The sequence below is a fragment of the Hemiscyllium ocellatum genome, chromosome 8 (assembly GCF_020745735.1).
Source record: "Hemiscyllium ocellatum isolate sHemOce1 chromosome 8, sHemOce1.pat.X.cur, whole genome shotgun sequence".
NCBI lineage: Eukaryota > Metazoa > Chordata > Chondrichthyes > Orectolobiformes > Hemiscylliidae > Hemiscyllium > Hemiscyllium ocellatum.
In genome coordinates, this window is record NC_083408.1 from 23,239,930 (window position 1) to 23,267,613 (window position 27,684).

Below are 27,684 nucleotides of genomic sequence, written 5' to 3' on the forward strand. Positions count from 1 at the left end.
ATGTCTTGATAAAATATCCTTGGAAAGGCAATGGCAATGAATTAAACAAAAGCGACCAAAGTACAAGCAGCCTCTTCTTAACATAACTAGTCAACCATTGATTTATGTCATTTAAAAGCTACCGTCAATGGATATTTTTAACTTTAGTTGTAATAATTGGGAGTGTTGTGAAAGGCAACATATTTTTAGAACTTGAGCAGAGTCTGTGTTGCACCTATTTTGACAGTAACATGTCAGTCGTGTGTCTGTGTGCAGTACTAGTTGTTTGTGTGTTACCAGTTTTGAGTCAGAAGGTTTCAGCAGCAGTCATGTGAATTTAGTCTTAAATGGAAACAACAAATGCTGGAGGGTGTGGGTCAGAAGGCATCTGTGGAGGGAGAGCAAGCTAACGTTTCGAATGTAGATGACTTTTCATCAGAGCTGAAGTAACATGTGGAGGTGATGTCATTTATGATATAGTTTGGTGGTGTGGGATTGGGGTAGTAAGTGTTTAGAGAAAAGATGTTGATAGTCCAGATTAAGTGATTGGAATGTGAGAATGGCAGAACAATGGTGTGTCTACCTGCCAGACTGGAATCCAAGGTAGACAAGCAGGAGGCTGGAAGAACACAGCAAGCCAGGCAGCATCAGAAGATAGAGAAGTCAACATTTTTGGCATAACCCTTCTTCAGGTGTAACTCTTCTTCAGGACTAGGTGTAAGGGAGCTGCAGAAAAACAGAGGTGGGGGGATAGTTTTGGGTGGGGAGAGGGGCAGACTGGTGAGGTAGTGATACGTGAACACAAGTAGCGGGTACTGCTTGGTTAGTCGATGTGAGGAATGAATCTGGTTGGTAGCTGGCAGGAAGGGTCAGTCAGAGGAATGGAAGGATGGGCAGGAAAGGGAGTCAGGGGATGGGAAGGGAGGTTATTTAAAATTGGAGAACTCGATGTTGAGTTCTCTGGGCTGTAGGCTTCCCACCACCAAGAACATCTTCCCCTCCCTACCCTTCTCTGCATTCTGCAAGGACCGTTCACTTCATCAAGCTTTGGTTCACGCCACTCTCCCCATCAAACCGGCTCCCGCCCCCCCACCCGGAACTGCCTGGTACTTTCCCCTGCAACCGTAAAAGATGCAAAACCTGCCAGCACATTGCACCTTCACTTCCATCCAGCACCCCAAACAGTTGTTCCAGGTGAGGGAGAGGTACACCTGTCTCTCCTCCAACCTAGTTTACTGTATATGGTGCTCTCGATGTGATCTTCTTTACATTGGTGAGACCAAATGTAAACTAAAGGTATGTTTTGCCTGGCATCTCAGCTGGGCCCGCAGGGGCTGACCTGATCTTTCAGTAACTGCCCATTTCAATTCCCCTTCCCCTTCCCTCTCTGACATGACCGTCCTCAGCCTACTCCATTGCCATAGCGAATCAGTCCTCAACATTGAGCTCTCCAATTTTAAATAATCTCCCTTCCCATCCCCCGGCTCCAGCCACCAACCAAATTCATTCCTCCCATCAATCAACCAGGTCGTACCCTCTACCTGTGTTCACCTATCACCACCTCACGACTCTGTCCCTCTCCCCACCCAAAACCCTCCCCATGTTTTTTCCAACTCCCCTTACTTCCACCCTCAGTCCTGAAGAAAGGTTACACCCGAATCATTGACTTCTCCACCTCCTGATGTGGCCTGGCTTGCTGTGTTCTTCCAGACTCTGTTTGTCACACCCTGAAAGCACAGACAGTCCCACTGAGTTGGGGGAGGGGAGAGAGGACATTATTATGAAATGTAACAAGTAAAACTAAAAGAGAAGATATGGGAGTTGGTTCACAAGTGACTAGTCTGAAGATGATTTGGAGATGCTGGTGTTGGACTGGGGTGTATAAAGTTAAAAATCACACAACACCAGGTTATAGTCCAACAGGTTTAATTGAAAGCACACTAGCTTTTGGAGTGTAGCTCCTTTATCAGATGGTAGTGGAGAGCTCTATCCTAACACACAGAATTTATAGCAAAAATTTACAGTGTGATGTAACTGAAATTATACATTGAAATATTGTCTGTTAAGCCTTTCATCCGTTAGAATACCATGATAGTTTCACTTCTTTCATGTGTAAATCACAATTCTCAGGTTAGCTGTTAACAATGGTGATAGCTAGACAATATGTTGAAGGTGTTAGCCTCCTGTGTTCTCTGTCTAAGCCATGATGTTTAGATTGATTCTAATCTAAAAAGTGAGATAACGGAGTTTTACATGAATTCATGCAGTTTTTGAGCAAAGTACAATGTAACCCTGCAAGTACAAATTCACCTCAAAAGATATATGTGTGCATGTGGGTCTTTGCCTGTCTGTGTGTGTGTGTGTGTGTGTGTGTCTGTCTGTCTGTCTGTCTGGGTTGAGGGTTGTGAGTGTGAGAAAGCGTATGTGTATGTGTAGTGAGTGCAGAGTGTCTTAAGCTGTGAGGGGTGCATATGTGAGTGTGGGAGTGTGTGTGTCTGTAAGGGTGTATGTGGGTGTCTGTGTGGGTGTGTGTGCGTGCATCTGTGTATATGTGTGTCCGTGTGTATAGGAGTGCCTGTGTGTAGGAGTATCTGTGTGTGTGTATAGTGCAATGGTGGTCACCTGCGGTTACATGGGAAGATGCTGTGGGGAGGGGAGATGGTATTGGTGTTTGTGGAATGGACTAGGGTGTCCCAGAGAGAACAATCACTGTGAAATTCAGATGGGCGGGGGAATATGATAGTTCATTCTCAAGGTAGTTCATCTTTTCTAACAATAGGTGCGAAGTCTGTCTATGTCCCAATGTTTAGTCTGACTGACAAGCCCTCTACATTATTTTACAGAGTGACACTTGACTCCTTTAGCTATAAATTCTGTGATCATGATCTTATCCTCCACAACTACCTGATGAAGGAGTGGCGCTCTGAAAGCTAGTGCTTCCAAATAAACCTGTTGCACTATAACCTGGTGTTGCGTGATTTTTAACTTTGTCCACCCAGTCCAGTATGGCACTTCCACATCATCTTCAGACTGGGCAGTTTACAGCTTTCTGGACTTAATACTGAACTTCAAATTGTGAACCAACTCCCATTTCTTCCCTTTCATTTTAACTTTTTATATTCTGTTATCACATCCTCTCTCCCCTCACCCCACCCAGTAGGACTGTCAGTCCTTTCAGGTCTAGCACATATTCACACCATTGTTGCACCATTCTCACTTAATCAACTATCAACATTTTTTCTCCATTACTCTACACCCACTATCCCCACCACCCCAAACTATAGCATAAATGCTGTCCCCTCCACACATCACTTCAGCTCTGATGAAGAGTCATCGTGACTTGAAACATTAGCTTGCTCAGTCTCCACGGATGCTGTCTGACCCACTGTGATCTTGTTTCCAGTACCGATTCCAGCGTCTGCAGTAGTTTGCTCCTACTTAGTTTTAAGTGCAGCCCGATGCACAAGAGAATATGCAATTTCTCAGAAGTAACATAACTTGCAAATCTATTCTGTGCCATCAAGCTTAGCCATCTTAGCATTGGATGATATGTAGACATCCTTCCAAACTTGGTAAAAATTAAAGATCACACAACACCAGATTATAGTTCAACAAGTTTAATTGGATGTACAGGTATGCAATCCTTTATCCGAAACGCTTGGGATCAGCTGGTTTTCAGAATTCAGATTTTTTTTGAATTTGATGGTGAAATTTGACGGTGAAATTTAAAAAAAATTTACCGAACAGCAGACTCACTGTGAGTACTACGGGCCCTGAGACAGAATTGAGGCCTGACAGTGCTGGGCCACGCTCACCCACACTGCATCTGAGTGACATGCATGGTGTAGGTGCGGAGCTGGGTTAACTGTTTGCATGCCAAACAACCTTGTAAACGAGAAAAAACAACTTCACGAGAAAATTTTCGGATGTCGGAGCTCTGCAGATTTTGGGATTTCGGATAAAGGGTTGTCTACCTGTACAAGCACTCAGAGCGCTTCTCCTTCATCAGGTAGCCCTTAGATAAGGTAGATTTAAGTATGAGGGATTGGTGGAGGGAACATACTACAGCTGTGATCGTTTATGTGGACTGGACCAGACTTGTTACTTCGGCTGGCAGGACATTACAAGGACGAGCACTAGTTTGAAGGAGTCAACCTAGCTTGAAAACGTTCGCTCTGTTTCTCTCTTCACAGATGCTGCCCAACCTGCTGGGCTTCCAAAGTTCTCTGCCTCCATCACGCGTGAACTCAGTGAATCCCTTCCTCATTGCTACACAACTGTGACCTCTTCAGCCCTTCACCATTGGGCTACTCTTCCCAACCCACCCCCCCACTTTATTAGTTGTTCCCCTTAGCACCACATCTAGACCTGAAGAAAGGTCAACAAACATTGACCTCTCCACCTCCTGAAGCTGCCTGGCTTGCTGTGTTATTCCAGTTTCCTATTTGTCTACTTTGGATTCCAACATCGTTAGTTTGTTTTGTCTCTCACGGAGTCGCCACATTAATTACCGACTTGACAGTGGGGCGGGGCGGGGCTAAACTTGGAAGAACTACAACTCCCAGAATGCCCTTCGGTGGCGGTGATGGGTGGGGCGAGATGCTGATCGATCCCTGAACACGACAAGACGGAGCGAGGGTGACCCAGTAACAGTTGTGACCGACGTGGGGATAGACCAATAGGAGCTGCCGGAGCGGGGCGAAAGGTTGATCAATGGCCGAACACGATTGGACGGAGGGGACTGCCGCTCTGTGACATGTTTGACCGACGTGACAGAAGACCAACGGGGACCGGGAAAGGGGGCGGGCCGCCTGCTCCGGCCGTGCAGTGCCTACCAATGGCGAGGTGCCGTGGAGGTGGGGGCGGGGCGTGAGCGTTGTCGGGGCCGGTTGCGATGGTACAGAGCGACGTAGGAGGCCGCTGCAGTCATGGAGGGCGGAGGAGGAGGAGCCGCTGCTGCCGCCGCCGCCATCGCCGAGTGCTCCTGACTCCGGGCGAAAGGAATCGCGTCCGCTTTGCCGTTCCGGAGGATTTCCGCGCTTTTTAGTTCCACCTTCACTCCCTCCCTCCGAGAGATGGACGGAGCCCGGTTGTAACGTGAAAGCCCCGAGGGTGGGCTTGGGGGAGGTTTGAGTGAAGGCCGGTTGCTGGGTGGTTAACCCTATGAGGTCCAAGGTCTAAGGAGGTGATGTCGCTGCCTCTCGTGTCGGTGTGATGCTGCTGCAGAGAGACAGGATGTTGAGCCATCTCACAGGTAAAGCTTTTGTGGAAACATTTGCTTTGAGTCACTGACTGGGGGGAGGAGGAGGAGGGGGGGGGTAACTAATGGAGCCATCACTGATTTACCCCCCCTCCCAGCCAGATCCCATTCTCAATGTGCGGTCGGTGCAACAAAGGTGCTCCTGATATGATTTATGTTTTAATTGTTTCCAACCTCTCTCACTGATTTGATTTGTTTTTTTTCTCTCTCGTTTATGAGCGTTGAGATATTTTTCTTCCTTTCTAAATGAAGGGTTTTCCACTGTTTTTGATCTTCATGTTGGGATTAACGGGTGAAGGGTACCTTCTTGAGAATGAGCTTGGCCTGCTTCTCCAACACCCTCTTCTCTCCCTCCCCGCCCCCTTTCATTTCTCAAAACTTGCTGCATCATTTTTAACCTTTTTTTTTTAAAAACATGCCAACCAGTACGTTATATTTCCATTTCTAAGCTTAAGACAATTGCGTTAAACCTACCCACTTCACCTGATTATAATTCCGTGCCGCCTGGCTCCCAGGTCCTGTTTGACACACACACACACACACACTGAGTCAGTCAGGATTGATCCGTGTTTTCTGCTGGACTCCTTCCAGTCCTCAATCCTCTGAGACAAACGCAGGCGTTCTTAGAAATGCGTGTCAGGAAGGTCTCGCAGTTTGTAAAATCGTTTTTGATTGAGCAAACGACGTTTCCCATTCCCAGATATTCGCAACGGGTGGGGGAAGGGATCAATATCAGATTGGCGGGGGGGGGGGGGAGTAGAGAAAGGTACTGACCTTCAAGCAAGACAGTTTCATTTGCTCATAACTAATTGAAAATGAAGCAGCTGCAGCAATTGATTTTTTTTTGGGGGGGGTGGCGTTGTGGTCTATGGTGGGAGGAACGCTTGGCCCCAACAGGACGAGATTTTTGTAGAATGGATCAGTGAGATAGGTAATAACGATGGAGCTACCATTGGCTTCAGAAGCGAAGATGCAGCAGAAAATGCAATTCCTCTGCGATAACATTGCTTCATGCTGTATTCTGTTCAGGCGCTGGCGTCATTAATGCGTGCAGGCACTTATTTGGGTTGGATCAGTACTTGATTTTTCAGTTTTGATAGCAGTATTTTCAAAATCGTATTTGCGCTTATTTATGTTCTGTCTTAAGTGGTTAGCTATGAGGTTCCCTCCTCTTGAGTTTAAATATTTAGCGATCACGTAAGATGCTACATGTAATTTGAACATATCATCAGGATAATATATAAACTAACTGTGGAATTGTTTTTGAATGGAATGCAGTGCCTGTTATTGGAAGTTTAAATCAGATATTCATTGGAGTATAATGCGGCATATTTTTAAAACAAACTTTTTGGCGGAAACATTTCACATTTCTGCTTAACGAGTGACAATATCTTTTCACTGGGTCTGGCAGCATCTGTGAAAAGAAATCAGAGTTAACACCAGACGTTCTGTGGAAGGATCACCCGGTCCGAAACATTAACGCACATTTCTCTCCACAGCAACTTCTGTTTTTGTTCCTGATTTACAGCATACGCAGTTCTTTCGGTTTTTAATACCTCTTCATAATTAAATGACTTGATTCAAAGCGCAAAACATGTTTCACACGCATGCGTTGTAAATTAGCTAAGTCATTGATAATTAAAGGAATGTAACATTTAGAAAATATTTACATGTAACTTTTTGAAGTAACTTTCGATGGCTTGTTAGCTTTCCAGAATTATTCAAAATACAAATACAATCTGTGCAAATTCATCTTGGCTTTTGTGCTATTTTGACTGCCATTGCTAATAAAATAGGTGCTGTCAATCACTGTTTTATTTTGAAACCTCTAGGTTTTCCTGGGCTGTATCATAACTCTAGAGTCTGTCCAGAATGACCAATAGTAGGTCATAAATTAGATGAAATCTATAAATGGAGTAGTAGTTGGTGAGATTTATGTAGTGTTTCTATGTTGGTGTAAAGCAGATTATTAGAATTATTTCTTTTTTGAGGTTCTTGACTAGAGTATCCAAAGGGCCAGGATTCTGTTAATGTTCTGAATCAGGATATAATTTATTTGTAATACAAGTAATGCTTGAAGGAGACCAAGATCAAGATTATGAAGTATGTTTTAAGTTTGGATTGTCAGCATAGATGTAGCTCTGAATTTTTAACACTTCAGATTTGACTTATTTAATACCAAGGAATGCTTCTTTTATGCCATTAAGTCTATAATTTCAACAAAGCATTTTTTAACAATAAGTATGAGAGGTTTAAAAATATTCAGTGGTTGGTTAAATCAGCAGTTCCAAAGTCAGATTATTTCTCGGGAAATACACATGGCTGTTTTTACTGATTTTGGATTTGAGCAGAAATTGATTGATCTCTGACGGTAATGAGGAAAAGTAGCAATAGCATACATCAGGATTTGCACTTTATTCAGTTAGGTAGGCTTTCAAGCTTTTGTATCCATGTTGTAACTGGAGGCTACTCTTTGGAATTTCTGTACTGATAGTCAACACAAACTGAGCAAGACATGTGATTTTGGTCACTTGTTAATGAACATATCCACCACAATTTTTCTAACCATCATTCCCATTGAGTCATGTTTTTATTCTAAAAAAGGTGTACAGGATAACTAAGTTTTAGGTATTTTGAAGTCATCTAGGTAAGTTAACATAACAAAACAATTGTCAGTCTATTTAAATACTAATGACAGTAGCTCTCCAAAATTGAACATTGTAAAAACACGGTTGGGGTGAGGTGCAGCTACCAGCTGATAAATAGCCATACTAAATGTATCAAAACTAATGCCTTCAATTGAGATTGGAGGCAAATTATATTTTACTCACTCATGTTTTGTTTTGGCAACATGAATTGGGCCAGCATTTATTGCCCATTCTGGAGTAAAGTGATCTGCTGCTTTTGAACAGCGGTGATCCACTGAACCATTAGAGAGGGAGTTCCAGGATTTTGGCAACACTGAAAGAATGGTACTAAAATTCCAAGTCTGGGTGGTGACTGACTTGGAGAACATGGTGGTGTTCCCACATATCTGCTCGCTTTATCCTTCTAGATAACTGTCATTGTAGATTTGGCAGGTAAAGACTAAGGAGTCTTGGTCGAATTTCTGCAGTGGTCTTTTAGATGGTACACACTGCCACTGAGTGTTAGTGGTGAAGGGAGTGGATGTGATACTTTGCTTTGGTTTTAAACTTGAATGTTGTTGGAACTACACCTAAACAAGTAGGAGTATTTCATCAGACTTATACTTGTGCCTTGTAGATAATAGACATGCTTCAGGAACCAGAAGGTGAGTTACTTGCTGCAGAACTCTTAGACTCTGACCTACCCTTGTAGCTACAGTATTTACATGGCTAGTCCGGTTCTGTTTATGGTCAGTGGTAAAACCCAGAGAATTGATTAGTATGAATTTTGAGTTAGTAATGTCATTGAATATCAAGGGATGGTGGTAGATTCTCTGTTGTCGGATATGGTCATGGTCTGGCATATATGTAGCAGGAATGTTACTTGCCACGTTGTCAACCCAAACTGGATATTGACCAGGTCTTGATTGCCTCAATGCATGAGGAGTTATGAATGGAGCTCAACATTGACTGTATGACTGCACAGAGATGTACAGCATGGAAACAGACCCTTCAGTCCAACTTGTCAATGCTGACCAGATATGCTAACCTAATCTAGCCCCATTTGCCAACACTTGGTCCATATCTCTCTAAAACCTTTCCTATTAATAAATACATCCAGATACCTTTTTTAAATGTTGTAATTATACCAGCCTCCATCAGTTTCTCTGGCAGCTAATTCCATACATGCACCACCCTCTGTGTGAAAGAATTGCCCCCTAGGTTTTTCCCCCCCCCCCCCCCCAACCAACCCTAAACCTATATCCTGCAGTTCTGGACTCCCCATCCCAGAGAAAAGCTCATGTCTAATTACCATATCAATGCCTCTCAGGATTTTATAAACCTCTATAAGGTCATCCCTCAACCTCTGATGCTCCACAGAAAACAGCCCCAGCCTATTCAGCCTCTCCCTATGGCTGAAATCCTCCAACCTTGACAACATACTTGTAAATCTTTTCTGAACCCTTTCAAGTTTCACAACAGCCTTCTGATAGGGGGGAGACCAGAATTACATACAATATTCTAAAAGTGGCCTAACCGATGTCCTGTACAGCTGCAATATGACCTCCCAACTCCTATACTCATTGCTCTGCTCTTGACCAATAAAGGTAAGCATACCAAATGCCACCTTCACTACCCTATCTACCTGGACCTCCACTTTCAAGGAACTGTGAACCTTCACTCAAGGTCTATTTGTTCAGCAACGCTCTCAGGACCTTACCATTTAATGTATAAGCCCTGCTTTGGTTTACTCTTCCAAAATGCAACACCTCGCATTTATCTAAATTAAGCTCCATCTGCACTCCTCAGTTCATTGGCCCATCTGATCAAGATCCCATTGTACTGTGAAGCAGACTTTTTCGTTGTCCACTACACCTAAAATTTTGGTATCGCCTGCAAATTTACTAACTATACCTCTTGTGTTCACATCCAAATCATTTACATAAATGACTAACAGCAGTGGACCTGGCACTGATTCTTGTGGCACACCACTGATCACAGACCTCCAGTATGAAAGGCAACCGTCCACCACCACCCTCTGATTTCTATCTTTTGAGCTAGTTCTGTATCCAAATGGATAGTTCTCCCTGTACTCCATGAGATCTAAACTTGCTAACCAGTCAAGCTTGACGAACCTTGTCAAATGCCTCACTGAAATCCATATAGATCATGTTCACCGCTCTGCCCTCAGCAATCCTCTTTGCTACATCTTCAAGAAACTCAATCAGGTTAGTGAGACATGATTTCCCCCACACAGTCATGTTGACTATCCCTAATAGTCCTTGCCTTTCCAAATACATGTAAATCCAGTCCCTCAGGATTCCCTTCAAAATCTTGCCCACTATTGATGTCAGGCTCACTGGTCTATGGTTCCCTGGCTTGTCCTTACACCTTTCTTAAACAGTGGCACCATGTTAGCCAACCTCCAATCTTCTGGCACCTCACCTGTGACTGTTGATGATTCAATATCTCAGCAAGGGGCCCAGCAACCATTTTCCTAGCTTCCCACAGGGTTCTAGGATACGCCTGATCAGGTTATGGAGATTTATCCACCTTGATGCTTTTTAAGACCTCCAGCATACCACCCCTGTGATATGGACATTTTTCAAGATATCACCATCTATCTCCCCACATTCTTTCTCTTCCATGTCCATTTTCACAGAAAACACTGGTGCACAATACTTGTTTGGTATTTTCCCCCATCTCCTTTGGTTCCATGCATAGTTGCCTTGCAGATTTTTAAGGGGACCTATTCTCTCCCTAGTTACCCTTTTGTCCTTAATTGGATTCTCCTTAACCCAAAGCTATGTCATGTCCCCTCTCTTAACCTCCTGATTTCCCTCTTATGTACACTTCTAAGGCCTTAATATTCTTCTCAGGATTCATTAGTGAACATCTCCAATTCTGACCTTATGATAGAGGGACGGTCATTGATGAAGTAGCTGAAGACTGTAGGATATTCTTCTGACAACTTCCTGCTGAGATGTTGGAGCTGAGGTGACCGATGTCTAATAACCACAAATGTCATCTTTTCTGTCGGTGTGACTAAAGCAATGAAGCGTTTTCACTTGATTCCTGACAACTTGAGTTTCATTATCCATCTTGCAGTCAGTAAAGGTGGCCTCAATGCAGTCACTCTCCTCAGTTGTGGAATTCAGTTTCTCTGTCCGTATTTGAACCATGGCTGTAACGAGATCGGGAGCTGAGTGGCCCTGGAGTTTCCATGAGCAGGTTATTGTTTTTTTTAAAAAAAAGTGTTGCTTGATAACACCTTCCAAATAAATTTTTGAAAATTATCTTTCCCGTCCATGTCTTTTGAAGCTGCCTATCCCAAAAACCTTTATTATCTGACCAGTGAAACTGATGTGGTTTTGTATTTGGGAATGGGCAATAATTGGGCAATGCCATCTCATGAATAATAAGACTTGGCTCTCCTTCACAACCTTCATCCAGTGGAACAAATGTAAAGAAATAACTTATGCTTAAAATGTCAAGATATTGGAAAGCATTTTACAATTGGGGGTCACGTAGTGCAGTAGCTGTGTACATGAATGGTGGAGCAAATGAACTTAGGGCTCAAAAGGTAAATAAATCTTCGAGGAAAATCAGTCATTTTAGGTGGTGTTAGTTGTGGGAGATGTTGCGGGAACTCTGACTTCTCAGTTAATGCAATGTTTTGTGCGCACCTCTGGAAGGTAGTTGGAGCTGATCGATTCAATGTCTCATCTAAAGGAGACATGACTCTTAATTACTGTGCTGGAATGTCAACTGAAGTTTTGTGTTCGAGTCACTGTTGGATTTGAATTTTGAAGCCTTCTGACCTCCTTGGGAGAATAGTCCTAAATAAACTGACTTCTAGTTAAGTTGAGATAAAAAAATAAGTAGGCTAATAAAATTTGAAAATATATTGCATCAATATGTTTCTGGTTTAGAATCATGTGATGCAGTTTTGCTAAATCTGGTTGATGTCTGTGTTTGAAAAGATGTTATACCCTTGTGCTGGGATGATAAGCGCTGATGATTGGCTTTAATTACAGCAATTATTGTCGTTTAATGTTGTAATTGTACCTTTTAGTCTTTGGGTTTATCAGAATACCATGAAGATAATTGGCTGCCAGTGGTACTCCTTTTTATTAACATAATTTGCAAAACCAATAAAAGGATTGCATTGCCTGTAAATGATCTGTTCCTTCCTTCAGTGGAAGATACTTCAAATGTCCCATTAATACTAAGGAATCAGAGCAATTAATTACTATCACCATCACTAGAGGAGTAGTGTCAGACAAACTAATGGAGCTAAAGGTAGAACCAGTCCCTTCTGATGCCTTGCATCCTATGATCCTGTAAAAAGTGAGCTGCAGTGAGAGTGGATCTGTAATTTTTCAAAAATCCTTGGATTCTGGTGGAATACCAGAGGATTGGAAAATTCCCAATGTGACATCCTATTCAAAAATGGCAGAAGGGCAAAAGGTGGGTGACCAGAGGCTGATTAGCCTAACATCTATTGTTGGAAAAATATTGGAATCAATTATTAAGAAAGTAATAGCACCATATTCTGAAAATCATAAACTTATCAAGAGTAAAGTGTGCTGGATTGGCTTATTGGAGTTTTTAAGGAAGTTTCAACTAGAATGGATAGAGGGGGCCTGTAGATTTGTTGCATTTGGAATTCCAGAAGGTGTTTGACTAAGCACCTCCAAAGGCTAAGTCATCCATAGTAAAGGAGCCCATAATATTGCAGGTAATATATTGCCCTTATGAGCAGGAAACAGTGAGTGGGGATAAGGGGTTCCTTTTTCAGGTTGCTGACCTGTGACCAGTGGTGTTTCACAGGGATCAGTGCTGGGACCACATTACAGTTTATATTAATGACTTGGAAGGAAGTCACTGTATTCTAGTCAAATTCGCAGATGACACAAAAGTAGATTGTGAGAAGGATACAAACAGTATACAGAGAGATATTGATAGGTTAAGAATGTGGGCAAAATTTTAGCAAATGGTGTATAATATAGGGAAAGTGTGAAGTTCCTTTTGAAAGGGACAGCAAAAGAACAATATTATTTAAATGGAGAAAAACTGCAGAAAGCTGCAGCACAAAGGGATTTGGGGATACTTACCTGTGAAACACAGGTGCTGCAGGTAATCTGGAAGGCCAATGAATGTTGGTCCTTGTATCGAGGATGTTGGAGTGTAAGAGTAGAGAAGTCTTAGTGCAACTGTATAGCATGTTGGACTGAGTGTTTTGGTCCTCTGATTATCTGCTGCACCTGTGTCCCAGCTTTGTGTTTCAGGTACAGATATTCTTAAGGAAATGATCCTTTCTTTGGAGGTAGTTTAGAGGAGTTCACCAGGATGATCCCTGAAATGGAGGGATTGTCTTATGAGCAAAGGCTAAATTGTTGTGAGACTCTACACATTGGAATTAAGATGAATGAGAGGTGATCTCATTGAAGCATGTCGGAATCTTAAGGGGATTGATGGTAAGTATTGAGGATGGTTTTCCTTCATGGGAGAGTCTAGAATATGACAGCATTGTCTCAGAATAAAGGTTTGCCATTTCAAGACCATGATGAGGAGGTATTTCTTCTGAGGTTGAATCTTTATAACTCCATGCCACCAAGCTGTGTGGGCAGTGTCCTTGTGTATATTTAAGGCTGAACTAAATTCTTGATCAGTAAGGGTTCTGGGGAAAGGGCAGGAAAATGGAGATGAGGAATGTTGGATCAGCCATGACCCTATTGAAGGCAGAGCAGGCTTAAGAAGTTAAATAGCTGCCTCTGGTTTCTGTTTCTTCTAGTTTTGCAGTTAGTACTGATTTCTGGAGACTCTGAATTTGGATTATTGTCCTCTTATTTTGCTGCTTCTCCCTATTAGGTCACTGACATTTAGACAAGTCTGATTTGTCTTTTCACCTCTCCTTTGACTTTTGTTTACTATCTAGTGGATGAAGATAATTTTTTCCCATTCACACACATTTCAGGCAGAAACCATACCTGTCAGTTAAAGGAAACACCCCAGCATGGGTTTCATCTTCCTTCATATCAGTCATCATTTGGATTTGTCTTTTTTACAGTTGGGTCTTCATTTTGCTGTTAAGCACTCCCTGCACTCCCCTTTTTTTCAGGACTGGGGATTTGCACTAATGTACGCCCTAGTTTTCCTGGACCAGTGGTTGAGTTGTTTTTCCATAAATTAAAATTAAATATTATGTATCTGATTTCTGTTTGGATAGCAATTTCCAAATGATCTACTGTCCCATTTTGTTTTGTAAATCAGCTGTTCAGTCCTGGCATCTTTTTTCTCGGTTGTCTTTGGTCTCTTGTTATATGTGACTTACTGTCATCTTGCTCGCTCTTGTGATATTTAAGTCAGGGTGGTTACATCTCTGTATAGTCATAACATCTCTTTTGCTACGTGTTTGAACTTGGATTTTTATAGTACCTTTACCAACCCAAAAAAAAGTCATCACCTGTAAAGCAGCGTGTCAGCCAATTTATTTGTGCAACAGTGAGACAATAATCTGGCAATCTGTTCATGGTTGAGGTTTGGACAGGATACAAGAATCTACCATCTCTTCAAAATAGTGCCATGGGATCTTGTGTGTCCACTTGACATTATAGAGAACACCTTGGTTTAACATGGTGAGGCAGTGGTAAAATCACTGGTCTGGTAATCCAGAACCTAGGTAATGTTGTGGGACATGGTGCACCTCAATGAACAAGTTGAAATTGTTCAGAGTCCAAAATCCTTAATGATGAGGCAGTGCAGTGGTGGATCAGTTAGGAAAAGGAAGCAAATACTGCATTTCAGTCCTGCTAGCCCATACGATGAATTTCCCATTATTAGGGACCAGACTTAAATCCCCTCAAAATATATTTAAGAATATAGCCTAGACCATAACTTTTTTTCTTTCGTTTTAAAGGCAAAGAACACATTGTGTTCCGATGCAATTCAGTTGGTCAAACTACCAGTTGTGAAGCCAACACACTTTATTCATATGCTGTAGTTACATTACAATTAAAGAAAGAAGGAATAGTTTAATAGAATAATAGATTATTTAACTACGATAGGGACTGAATAGATTGGGACTATTTTTCCTGGAGACTGAGGGGTGACCTTAGAGATTTAGAAAATCATTAGGAGCATAGAGTAAATAGGCATAGAGTAAATACCCTGGGACGGGGTAGTCAAAAACTAGATGGCGTAGGTTTAAGGTAAGGGGGAAAGTTTTAAAAGGGACTGAGGGGCATGGTGACATAGTGGTTTGCACAGCTGCCTCACAGTGCCAGAGATTCGGGTTCAATTCCCACCTCAGGTGACTCTGTGTGGAGTTTGCACATTCTCCCAGTGTCTGCGTGGGTTTCCTCTGGGTGCCCCTGTTTCCTCCCACAATCCAAAAATGTTCAGGTTAAGTGAATTAGCCATGCTAAATTGTCCGTAGTGTTAGGTGAAAGAGTAAATGTAGGGGAATGGACCTGGGTGGGTTACGCTTTGACAAGTCGGTGTGGACTTGTTGGGCCGAAGGGCCTGGTTCCACACCAAGTAATCTAATCAACTTTTTCATGCACAGGATGGTGCATGTATGGAATTCACTGCCAGAGGAAGTGGTGGAGGCTGGTACAGTTAGAACATTTGGAAGGCATTTGATTGGGTATATGAATAAGTAAGGGTTGGAAGGGATATGGGCCAAATGCTGACAAATGGGATTAAATGAATTGAGGATATGTTGTCGGCATGGATGAGTTGGTCTGAAGGGTCTGTTTCCATGTTATACATATTTAAGACTGTATGATTCTATATAACAATTCCAATATAGTAACATTCCATAAACACACCATGGCAAAGGCAAATTCTGTAAAATAGATTATCTCTCAGGCAGTTCTCCTGTCCAGGATGAAAAATGTGAGGTCATGCATTTCGGTCAGAAAAATGGGAAAGTGACCTATCATTTAAGTGGGGAGAGACTTTGGGGTGGTACAGTAAGAGTGATCTGAATGTCCTTGTTCATGAGTCACAGAAAACTAGTAGGTAGGTACAGCAGATAATAAAAAAAGCTAAAGGAATAGAATATAAAAGTAAGGAAGTATTGTTGCAGCTATACAAAACATTGGTGAGAACATACCTGGAGTATTGTGCACCGTTTTGGACCCCTTATTTGAGGAAAGATGTAGTGGCACTGGAGGCAGTTCAGGGGAGGTTCGTTAGATTGATCCCAGAGAATGAAGGGGGATCAAATTGAGGTATTCCAGATGATAAAAAGTATGGATAAAATAGATGTGGGGTATTCCAGGATGAGAGGTCGTAGTCTTAGGATAAGCAGTAGCAAATTTAAGAATTGAGAAGGGTTGTGAATCTGTGGAATTTGCTACACCAAAATGCGGTGGATGCTGGGACAATGTGTAAATTTGAGCAGTTAAACAGATTTTGCTTTGGTAGTGAGTTGAAGGGTTATGAGGAAAATGGGGGTTAGAAACATTATTGTGATCGAATGGTAGAGTAGACTTGACATTGGGGCCGGATGACCTAATTCTGCTCATAAATCTTATGCACTTATGAATCAAGAGAAAATTGTGTGTGTGTGTGTGTGTGTGTGTGTGTGAGATATACTAGCTTTAAGACCCTAGCAACAACTACTGAAAACTAAAACTGCTGGTTCTGTGGGAGCTTGACCGCACCCATTTCAGGCTGCTTCTATTGTTCCAACCTTAGAAAAATATCCGAAGGCTTCGCAAGCCATTTACTTTAGGGCTTTGAAGCAGACCCTATCAAACTCTTGATCTCAACCTTTTTTAAGGAAAACCAGGACAAAATACACTTCTTAAGGCCATAGTATCATCACACCACGTATCCAAAGATCTGCCTGTTTATTCACAAGTCCACATCTTTTAACTGTAATGCCTGATCCTGGACTCTCCAATTGTTGAGAATATCCTTCATGCAATTACCCTATCTAGTCCTGTTTGCATTTTATAGGATTGAGGTTCCCCCCCCCCCTCAACTCATTCTTATAAGCTCTTGTGAATATAGTGCTAACCACTCCAATCTCTCCATGTATAGTCCTGCCAACCCGGGAATTAGTGTGGGTAAACCTCTGTTGCACGCCCTCCATCACCGGAACATCCTCAGAAAGGAAGCCAAAACTGCACACAGTACTCTGGGTGTGGTTTCACTAAGGCCTTGTACTATTGTAGTAAGATCTCAACTATATGCTGATAATCTGGTAGGTGATTCTCTACAGAATGTATGAGTGATAGAGCATCAAGATTGTTCCATATATAGCAGCAAATTATTTTGTACTTTTTTTTGAAAATGACTCTTGATTTCAATGTCAAGAGTGCGGTACTGGAAAAACACAGCAGGTCAGACAGATCAGAGGAGCATAAGCCCTTCAACAGCAGTCCTCACTTTCTCCTACTTGATTTCACTGGTCTAATTCCAAGAAAATCAAGAAGTATTATGTAGCACAGGACAGTTAAAATGTTTTGAGACCATGCAGAGGGTGATTATATATTCACAGCTGAAGAATTAATTCCTTATTTGAGGGAAAAGTATGGCAACATTTAATTTTCTTGTTTGTAGAGGTGGGCACTGCTTGGTTCATTATTTCCCCCATCCCCAACACCATTTTAGTTTATTTCCCTCACAGTCTTCCCACTCACCCTATTTTTTTTTATTGTTGTTTATGGACAGTGCATGTAACCTTGTTTTTAAACTGGTAATGCAAATGATTTGGCAGTGGATTATCAAAGAACATTTTCTGTGATCATGCCAACAACCATCTTGCATCTCTTAGCATGAGTCTTGTATGCTGACTGCTTTTCTAAGGAAATGGACACAAGCACATAGTCTATTCTTCTCTGCCTCACACTTTTGCTCACCACTTTGTGGTGCAATTGGTTAGTGCGTTTGGTTGTTAACTGAAAGGTTGGTGCTTTGAGACCATCCAGCGCCAGAACAATTATTGTTCTTACTCCAACAGCTTTCTTTTATTTGAATTATAGGGAGAGGTTTGAATAGGCTAGGGCTGTTTTCCCTGGAGGGTCGGAGGCTGAGGGTGACCTTTTATAGAGGTTTATAAAATCATGAGGAGCATGGATAGGATAAATAGGCAAAATCTCTTCCCCAAGGTGGGAGAGACCAGAACTAGAGGACATAGGTTTAGGGTGAGAGGGGAAAGATATAAGAGAGACCTAAGGGGCAACTTTTTCACACAGAGGGTAGTACGTGTGTGGAATGAGCTGCTGGAGGAAGTGGTGGAAGCTAATACAATTGCAGCATTTAAAAAGCATCTAGGTGGGTATATGAATAGGAAAGGTGTGGAGGGATATGGGCCAGGTGCTGGCAGGTGGGACTAGATTGGGTTGGGATATCTGTCGGCATGGAAGAGTTGGACTGAAGGGTCTATTTTTGTGCTGCGCTATATATTACTCCCTCTTATCCTTCATGACATGGTCCTGGCTGCTCTGCTGCTCACACATTGTCGTGCTTCGACATGCTCCACTTTCTTTGTGCATGCATCTGCCTCGTCTTTTGCCTTGCCATATGCTACCCCACAACTGTGACATTGCTTGTTACTGTGTTCTTGCTGCCTCTTGTTTTCAGGTGCACCCCCCACTTCCTTGCACATGTGACTCCTCTCTCTATCCACTGATGCTTGTGCCCTCCCCTTCCATCTCCTTCCATCTGCCTGCAAACATGTTCTTCCCTTTTCTCGTCTAATTGGAGGAACGTCTCGTTGCAGAATCTCTGGTGTGCGCCTACCTGCATTTGAAACACAGTTAGCAAGTCCATATAGGAGTCTTTTGGCTTACAGGGTGCTTTTTGGATAGGCCTAGACTACAGACCAACAGCAATGTGGTTGACTCTTAACTGCCCTTTGGGCAATTAGAGATGGGCAATAAATGCTGGCCGAACCAGTGATGTCCTCGTCTCATGAATGAATTTAGGATAAAAGATACCAAAGATTAATTCAAGTTGACTGTCTTAACTTGCATTTCTACCCACTTGGTAAGTGGCAGCCGTAGAATCATAGAATGGTTACAGTGAAGGAAGGCAGCATTTAGCCTTGCAGTGTCCTTGCTAGCTCTCTCCGGATTAATTCTATTAGTCCCACATCCTTCTCCTTTCCCCACAGCCTTGCAAATCTTCTCTCTACAAGTTCTTATCTACCTTTCTAATGAACTACAATTGAATCTATCCAGTCCAGTTTCTAACCAATGTTGCAACGTACAAACGGTGTACCTTGAGTCATTTGTTTGCTTTTGGTTCGTTTTATTTTAAATCATTGTCTTCTGGTTTTGACCCATCTAACAGTTATGATATTGTCCTGTTTTATTCTATCTAGTCAACTCATGATTTGGGCGCCTGTCAAATCTCTTCTATCCATCCTTTATCGAGGAAGCTGACTCCACTTAACCCAATCTGTCCACATGACCTTGGACCCATTCTCATAAATGTTTTCTAAACCTTGTCCAAACTGCGGTTTACAGATTTGGCCATGCTATTCTAGCTGAAATGAAATTGGTGTCTTCTAACTTCCTTGCTTTTATATATTTTTAAAATCCAGATTATATATCCTTTTTTTAACCACTTTCGTAACCTGCCCTACCACGTTTAGTCATTTGTGTGTTTATATCCTCAGGTCTTTCTGTTACAAAAACAGTAATATGATCATTGGGAGCCCTGTATAACTTTCTCCAAGGAGAAAAGTAATCTTCGTTTTCTTGACCATAACTCAGTCACTTTATGTCACGCTGCCCCAGTCCATTTTATTGCATGGGCTTCAATGTTGTCAACTTTAGTAGCTAACCTATTATGTAACAATTGATCAAATGTCCTTTTGGAAGTCTGTGCACCACACCAATCATGTTAGGCACGTTATCTCTCTTAGCTTATTCATGTTACTTAAACGTAATTTGCCAATGTGCAAGCTTTTTCCTTAGTTAATTGACAATATGACTATTCATTTTGCCATTGGGTATTGTTTATAAAAGCTTTCCCACCAGGAAATTTACCAGTTTGTTATTGTTGGGTTTATCTTTTAACCTTTTTCTTCAGCAAAAATGTAATATTAACAATTCTTGGGTCCTCTGGCACCACCTTGGTGTCCAGGAAAGTTTGTATGGCTATGGTTACTATAATTGCAGTTTCCACCCTTGCTTTCACTCGGCATCCTTGGATACATTTCACCTGGTCCTTCAAAATCCTTCCAGTAGGTTCTGAGCTCTGGCTAAGTCATTCATACTAAGACAGACCATGACCACCAGATGTTCAAACTCCTCTGCCTCTGTAATCACTCTGACACCTATTAAAATTTGTCTGAATTTTCCCACTGATGAAACGTTTGAGCTTGAAAGCTTTGTCTTGATTTTTTTTTTAATCAACCTGTTTAAAGATGCTATTACATGTATCTGGAGCCACTTGGACGTGAACCTGGGTCTCCTGGTTCAGAGATAGGGAAACTGCCACTCAACCCAAGATCCTTTTAGAAAGATGTCTTATTTTTGCTGGCAAAGTGCACAGCTGTTCCTTAAGTAAGCTCTTTCTGAACTTTGACAGCATTTTATTCACCATCCATTTTATTCTGCATTTCTTTGAAGCTAACGTGGTGGTTTTCCAGATTTAATTTCAACTAATTTAGAGAAGACAGTAAAACGATAGCCCTTTAAATTAATTGAGGAATTCTTAAGAAATCATCCAGCAAATATTACTGAAATGCAAATTTGTTTGTCTAGTAAGGATCATACTGTGCTGTGCTTTTTCGCTTTTATAGTCAAAACAGAACTAGAAACAAATGACGTCTTTCTAACAAAGAATGGCCATTTGCGGAAGGAACTGGGTGCCTATGGGTGCCCGTTAGCCTGATCCTGTGTTTGGCCAAAGTGACCATTAATAGACAGTGGACCATGTAGGGGTCATTATGCCCATTTACCTGCCCCTCTTTTGAGGTTATGCTCAAGTGTCCATTGAGAGGGAACATGCATATTTCATAGGCATGGTAGGGATCTTTTGAGACTAATAGGTAATGCAGGGGCTTGAATGCATTGTCACCCCCATGTTTTCTTGATTTAGTGAGTTCCTGTTCATCCTTTTATATGTTTTCAATAATAGTTTATGTTTTTGTTACAGTGCCTGATCAAGGACTGTTCAACCTGATTTTTAGATTTGTTTGCAGAAGTAGCAATGCACTTCTGGTTAGTGATAAGAAACCTTTACTCAAACATCACTGTGTATGTTTGTTCATAAATAAACAATCACTTTGAAATTGATATTTTAGCACTGAAGCAGGCCATTCTATTTAGTCCGAAAAGTCGTTCCAACTCTTATCCACTGACTTAGGCTCAATAAATGTTATCAGGGGTGTTCTCATCACATTACTCACCCATATCCCAACCCTGAAAATTAAATTTCATAGTCTCATAGTTTAATCCAAATATATATCTTCTGATCTCTGTTCTAAATGTATTGCGTTGAATCTGTTATCTGTGGCATCTTATTTCTCTTTCCATGGCTGTACTAACACTATCATCTTTCTCTACCCTCCCTTAATTTCACAATATTAGCCAGTTTTATTAAAGGTTCTCCACAGCATGTTTTGATTTTTTTTTAAAAAAGTGTCAAACTTTAAGTATTTTCCTCATAGCAACCTGCAACCTAATAGATCTGTGTAGTATTGTTTTGAAAGATTCTATATCCTTCCAAGAGCGAGTTAGCTGCATAATGCCTCATTCAAAATTTTTATGAACTCATTGTTGCCATTTTGAAATTTACTTTTAGGTTTATTGATTCAAGTAAAATTGTTAACAGTTTCTTGTCCTTTGTTCACTAGAAATTAAAATGAAATTGTATGTTTCATCTGTTGATCATTGTTGTAAATTGTTTGAAACTGGAGTGATTTTGATTCATTGTTTTGTTTGCATGACTCTTAACAGTTGATATTATTATTATTATTATTATTATTATGTCAAGTGAATCAATGAGTAGGTGCATCTTAAGAGATTTGACTCTTCTTGAATTAAAGAATCCTGTTTACGCTAGAACAGAATCGGTGTTCACAGGGCTATTAGTAATGAGCAGATGGGTAAAATGTCCTGCAAATCCTATGGGTATTTCTATAGCTCTCGTTAAAACTTCCTTGAAGGATTTTGCTGACACTTGCATAGATTTCAATTTCCCCTGACTGTTGACCTTTTAGGAAGTGTCATGCAAAGCATAGTTGATGAGCTGCAATTTGGTGAGGATTTCAATATGGTTGAAGTGAATTTATTTATTGAGTAGCCGAGCCCCACACCTACAAATCCTAAGTTATCTGATTTTTAGTTGAGATGTTTTTAGGGACGCACAAATACTGCCAGTGGCCCTGGTTTAGGAAAATCATCTAGGTATACTGGTCCCTTGGCTATCCAACAATTTATGCTGGCTGTGTATGTTTGCACATCGGGTGAGGACATAATCAAGCTTGTCTGTGATACCTCTGCAGCTGAATAGCTTGCTAACGCAGCCAAAGCTCACAGCTGAATAATGGCCACTCTGGTGAAGCACTGGATGCCTGTGGAACGGCACCCTGAGAAGGAAGTCATCACATTCAGTGGGTGGAAGAGCATTGTCAAGGTGGAAAAATTATAGGATCTTCCCTTTTGTAATGTTTTAAACTCTATTTTAACGTCTTGTCCCATCAACTTTATTTGCATAGCCTGCATTTTACAAGGTTGTGTTAAATGTGTGTTGATACCTTACCCCTTATTGTTGTATGATTCACAAAGGACAGATGATGTTTTAGTTGGTTGGCTTATATTGACCGGCTGATAGTGTAGGAACTGAGTTACCACAGCAACTTTAAATAATTATATTTTTGTGAGCTACTATTTGTTTTGTATTGCACAGAGGATAGCAAGTCGAAAGTACGCTTCTTATGAAATAGGGTTAGACGATGAGGACTAAGTTGTGCAGATGTAATTTGTCATTTTAAAGACATTTTATTCTTTGTTCTGTGTATAACACACCACATGTTGATTCCACAGTTTGTATACAGAGAAACATTTATGGCAAATTGGGAAGTAATACAAAGAAATTGATTGGAATGTAGTCTCCCTGTAGGGAATGTCCTGAGGGTGCACATGTTTATGATACAAAACTACAGGACATAGATTTGAATAATAGCACAAATTGAGGATAAATAATGGGCAAGAACTAGGCAAATGGGATATAATGTGGAGTAATGTTACTTTTTGCTAACAAATGGAAAACTTATTTCTTTGGGAAATAGAACTCTCTGAATATTAATGGTTTTATGTGTACTTAGGTACGCGCTCCAGAAAACTAACATGCAGACACAACAAACAATTAGAAAAGCTAATGGCATGTTCACCTTCATTGCAAAGGGATTAGAATATATAAATAAAGAAGCTTTGCGCCAATTGAATAAAGCTTTGATGATACCACAGCAGGGGTTACAATCTCATTATCTAAGGAAGCAACTTGCCTAAGAAGGGATTGCAGTAAAAGTTGACTGGACTGTTTCTTGGCAAGGGGATCGATGTATGAAGCGAAATTGAGTAAACTAAGCTGATATTCCTTGGAATTTATTGCTGAGTGAGTTAATCTTGTCGAATTGAAATAAACAATTTTTGGCTAAAATAATAGCAAGCAACTGTGGTTGCAGGAACTAAAAATACCTATAATATTTCAAGTCGTGACCCTTCACCAGAACATCAACTTGGCAGATTGTCAGATAGAATCAAGGAAAACCCTAAAGCTTTCTATAGGTTTACCAGGAATAAAAGAATGACTAGGGTAAGATCATCTGGGCCAATTTTGGATAGTAGTGGGAATTTGTGTGTGGAGTCAGGAGATAGGAGAAGCACTAAATGAATATTTTTCATCAGTATTCACACTGGGAAAAGACAATGTTGGCAAGGAGAGTACTGAGATACAGGCTGTTGTGAACCTCAATCCCATCTGTTCCAATGAGGAGGCGTTATCAATTTTCACACTCCAGAATTGCTAAGACCCCTGTGTCAGATGGGATATATCCTAGGATTCTCTGGAAAGCCAGGGAGGAGATTGCAGAGCCTTTGGCTTCGGTCTTTTATGTCATCATCGTCTACCGAATAGTGCCAGAAGACTGGAGGATAGCAAATGTTTCCCCCTTGTTCAAGAAGGGGATTAGAGGCAATATTGGTAATTATAGACCAGTGAGCCTTACTTCAGTTGTGGGTAAAGTGTTGGAAAAGGTTACAACAGAAAGGGTTTATAATCATCTAGAAAGGAATAAGTTGATTAGGGATAGTCAACGTGGTTTTCGGAAGGGTAGGTTGGTGCCTCACAAATCTGAAAGAACTCGGACAGGTAGATGAGGATAAAGCAGTTGATGTGGTGTATGTGGATTTCAAATAAGGTGCTTGGTAAGGTTCCCTGTGGTAGGCTGTTGCACAAATTACGGAGGCATGGGGTTATGGGTGATTTAGCGGTTTGGATCAGAGATTGGCGAGCTGAAAGAAGAGAGGGTAATGCTTGATGGGAAATGTTCATCTGGAGTTCAGTTACTAGTGGTGTACCACAAGGATCTGTTTTGGGGCCACTGTTGTTTGTCATTTTTGTAAATGACCTGGATGAGGGCGTAGAGAATGGGTTAGTAAATTTGGGTGGACACTAAGGTCGGTGGAGTTGTGGATAGTGCTGAAGGATGTTGCAGGTTACAGAGGGATATGGATAAGCTGCAGAGCTGGGGTGAGAGGTGGCAAATGGAGTTTAATGCAGAAAAATGTGAGGTGATTCACTATAGGAGGAGTAACAGGAATGCAGAGTACTGGGCTAATGGTAAGATTCTTGGTAGTGTAGACGAGCAGAGAGATCTCCGTGTCCATGTACATGGATCCCTGAAAGTTGACACCCAGGTTGATTAGGGTTGTTACGAGGGCATACAGTGTGTTAGCTTTTATAGGTAGGGGGATTGAGTTTTGGAGCAACGAGGTCATGCTGCAGCTGTACAAAACTCTGCAGCTACACTTGGAGTGTTGCATACAGTTCTGGTCACTGCATTATAGGAAGGATGTGGAAGCTTTGTAAAGGCTTCAGAGGATACCCTAGTAATTTGCCTAGTATGGAAGGAAGGTCTTATGAGGAAAGGCTGAGGGAACTGAGGCTGTTTTCGTTGGAGAGAAGAAGGTTGAGAGCATTAGATAGGTGGACGGTGATAGCCTTTTTCCTTGGATGGTGATGGCTAGCATGAGGGGACATTGAGGGGTGATAGATATAGAACAGATGTCAGAGGTAGTTTCTTTATTCAGAGTAGTAGGGGCATGGTATGCACTGCTGGCAACAGTAGTGGTTATTGGATAAACACATGAATGAAAATGGAGTAGACTTCAGACTGGTTCCACAAGTTGGCGCAACATTGAGGGCCGAAGAGCCTGTACTGTGCTGTAATGTTCTAACTCTGTTTTTCTCTCTACAGATGCTGCCAGGTCTGCTGAGTTTCTCCAGCACTTGTAAACTATTATCGGGCTTGATGAGGTAATGCTTTGAGGATTTTTTCTGTCCAGGATTATAGCACGAGGAAATCGCAGTCTCTGATTCAGAGCTCAGCCATGTAGAACTGAGTAAAGGAGAAATGTTTTCACTGAAATGGTTGTGAAGCTTTGGTTTTCTCCACTCCAGAGAGCTGTGGATGGTCAACCGTCAATTGTATTCAATTCAGCCATCTTTAGGTTTGTAGATAATAAGGGATCAAGGGGCATAATTACAATGCAGAAGGCATAATTGTGGTAGGACAACATCGATGATCTTATTGAATGATGAAGTAGCCTTTAAGCACCGAATAGCCAGTTCCTTCTGTAGATTGTTTTGTTGTTGCTGTTTTTGCATTGCCATAGTCTTACCAGACCATAAGGGCTGCTCTCTTCTTGTCCTGTTCACCGCCCTCCCCAGTTGAAGCAAAACGCTCAGAGACACAATATGACTTTATCTCCTTCATCTTTTTTCCGGGCCCTGGAGGGAGAGAGAACAATCACCTATGTACAAAGGGTCTTTCTCTGGAATAGCAGTTTCTTGATGAATTATGTAGTCATTGTACAAGAAGGAGCATCCAGGTAAGGCAACATACATATTGGTTGTGTGACTGTTACAATCAACGAGCATCAACAGTAAAGATTAAGCCAAGAATACTTTTCACCTTGTTAAACTGACCTTACATACTGACTGCTTCTAATGTTGTTAAATAGCTGTATGTAATGAATGCTTTTCTATCTTGTTAACCCAAAACCCTTGCCTCCAACACCCCATTGTTAACTGGAAGTTCTTATCTGATCTGAGTCATGCTCAGCTGAACCTTCTGTTTTGTAAACTCAAAATTTAACTCTTTCCCTACCTGCTCATACCCAATATACATTCTCGCTCACATTAGAGAGAAGCGACTGGTGGTGATTTAACTGGGGGCCCCAGACCTCAGGCGAGGGAAGAAGTTGAGAAGGAGAGTTCTTCATGGTAACCTGAAACCGATGAAGGGAATTGAACGCATGCTGTTGGCATTACACTGCTCTGTAAACCAATAATCCAGCCAATTGAGCTAAGCAGGTTTCCCTGTATATTATGGATCTGTATTTTACATAACTGATTGCAACAACAACTTGTATAATGCCTTTAGTGTAATAAGGTATTCCAGTGCTGTTGTGATAGAGTCTTGGATGAGAGGGCATAATTTCAGATTAAGCCATTACCAATTTAAAAACCGATGAGGATTTTTCTCTGACGGTAGTGAAATACCATAAAGGGTTGTTAAGGTTGCTCAATAGACTGAGATAGACAGACTTTTTGTCAGTAGGAGAATTGAGGGTTATGAGGAAAAGATAGGAATGTGGAATTGAGGATTCAGATCAGCCATGATCTCATTGAATGGTGGAGCAGACTTAATGGATTGAATGGCCTCTTGCTTCTGCTTCTACATCCTATGGTTTTATAAATGTTTCCACTTGTGGGGGCATCTTGAACTAGGCGATGTGGTTATAGCATAAGGGAACACTCATTTAAAACTGAAATGTGAAGGAATTTCTCCTTCCAGAGAGTGGTGAATGTCTGGAATTCTCTACCCTAGACAGCTATGGAGACTAGATCTCTGAAATTGTTTTGAGATAAGTTGATTTTTGCAATATTGAAGTGTTGAGGGCTATGATGAGCTGGTACAAAATATGGTTGAGCAGATCAGCCATGATTTTGTTGATTGGTGGGACAGGCTTAAGGGGCTGAGTGACCAACAGGTAGTTCTTCATAATGCAGTAGTTGCGTTCCCATGCGACACCATGTTATAGAAAGTAGTGCAATATAAATAATGAGGCCTGTGGAAAAAAAACAGGATTATGCGAACCACCAAAATTATCGGTAAAGTTCAAATCAGTAACTTTAACACTTTAACACAAACACTAAAATCGCTGATTACAGCATTGTACCTTTTACGAAGCTCTTCACCAGAAAACACACGAGCTGTCAGTGATCCCGATGTGGAATTCCAATCCTCCTCAGGATTTTTACCCCGGTTTGAAATAAAGTTCCTTTTAAATGTAGATTACCATTCCCAATCTCAAGCTGTGTTTCAAAGCTTGCAGAGCTGATTGCATTCCTGTTTTAAATTGAAGGGTGATAGATATAGGACAGAAGTAGGTTCTTTGCTCGGGCTAGTAGGGGCATGGAATGCCCTGCCTGTAGCAGTAGTGAACTCGCCAACATTAAGGGCATTTAAATGGTCATTGGATAGACATGTGGATGCTGATGTAATTGTGTATGTTAGATGGGATTTAGATTGGTTTCACAGGTTGGTGCAACATC

The 27,684-nt window shown here is 41.5% G+C and overlaps 1 protein-coding gene across 2 annotated transcripts in view; it reads left to right on the forward strand.

The window, feature by feature from the left end:
* The first annotated feature begins 4,889 nt into the window (after positions 1–4,889).
* The window catches only part of LOC132818056 (tau-tubulin kinase 2-like), a 277,076-nt gene continuing 254,281 nt past the window's right edge, over positions 4,890–27,684 (forward strand). For both annotated transcript variants that reach the window (XM_060828686.1, XM_060828687.1), the window contains exon 1: positions 4,890–5,233. The gene's annotated coding sequence lies outside the window, so the exon portion shown is untranslated. The remainder of the gene's footprint in view (positions 5,234–27,684) is intronic.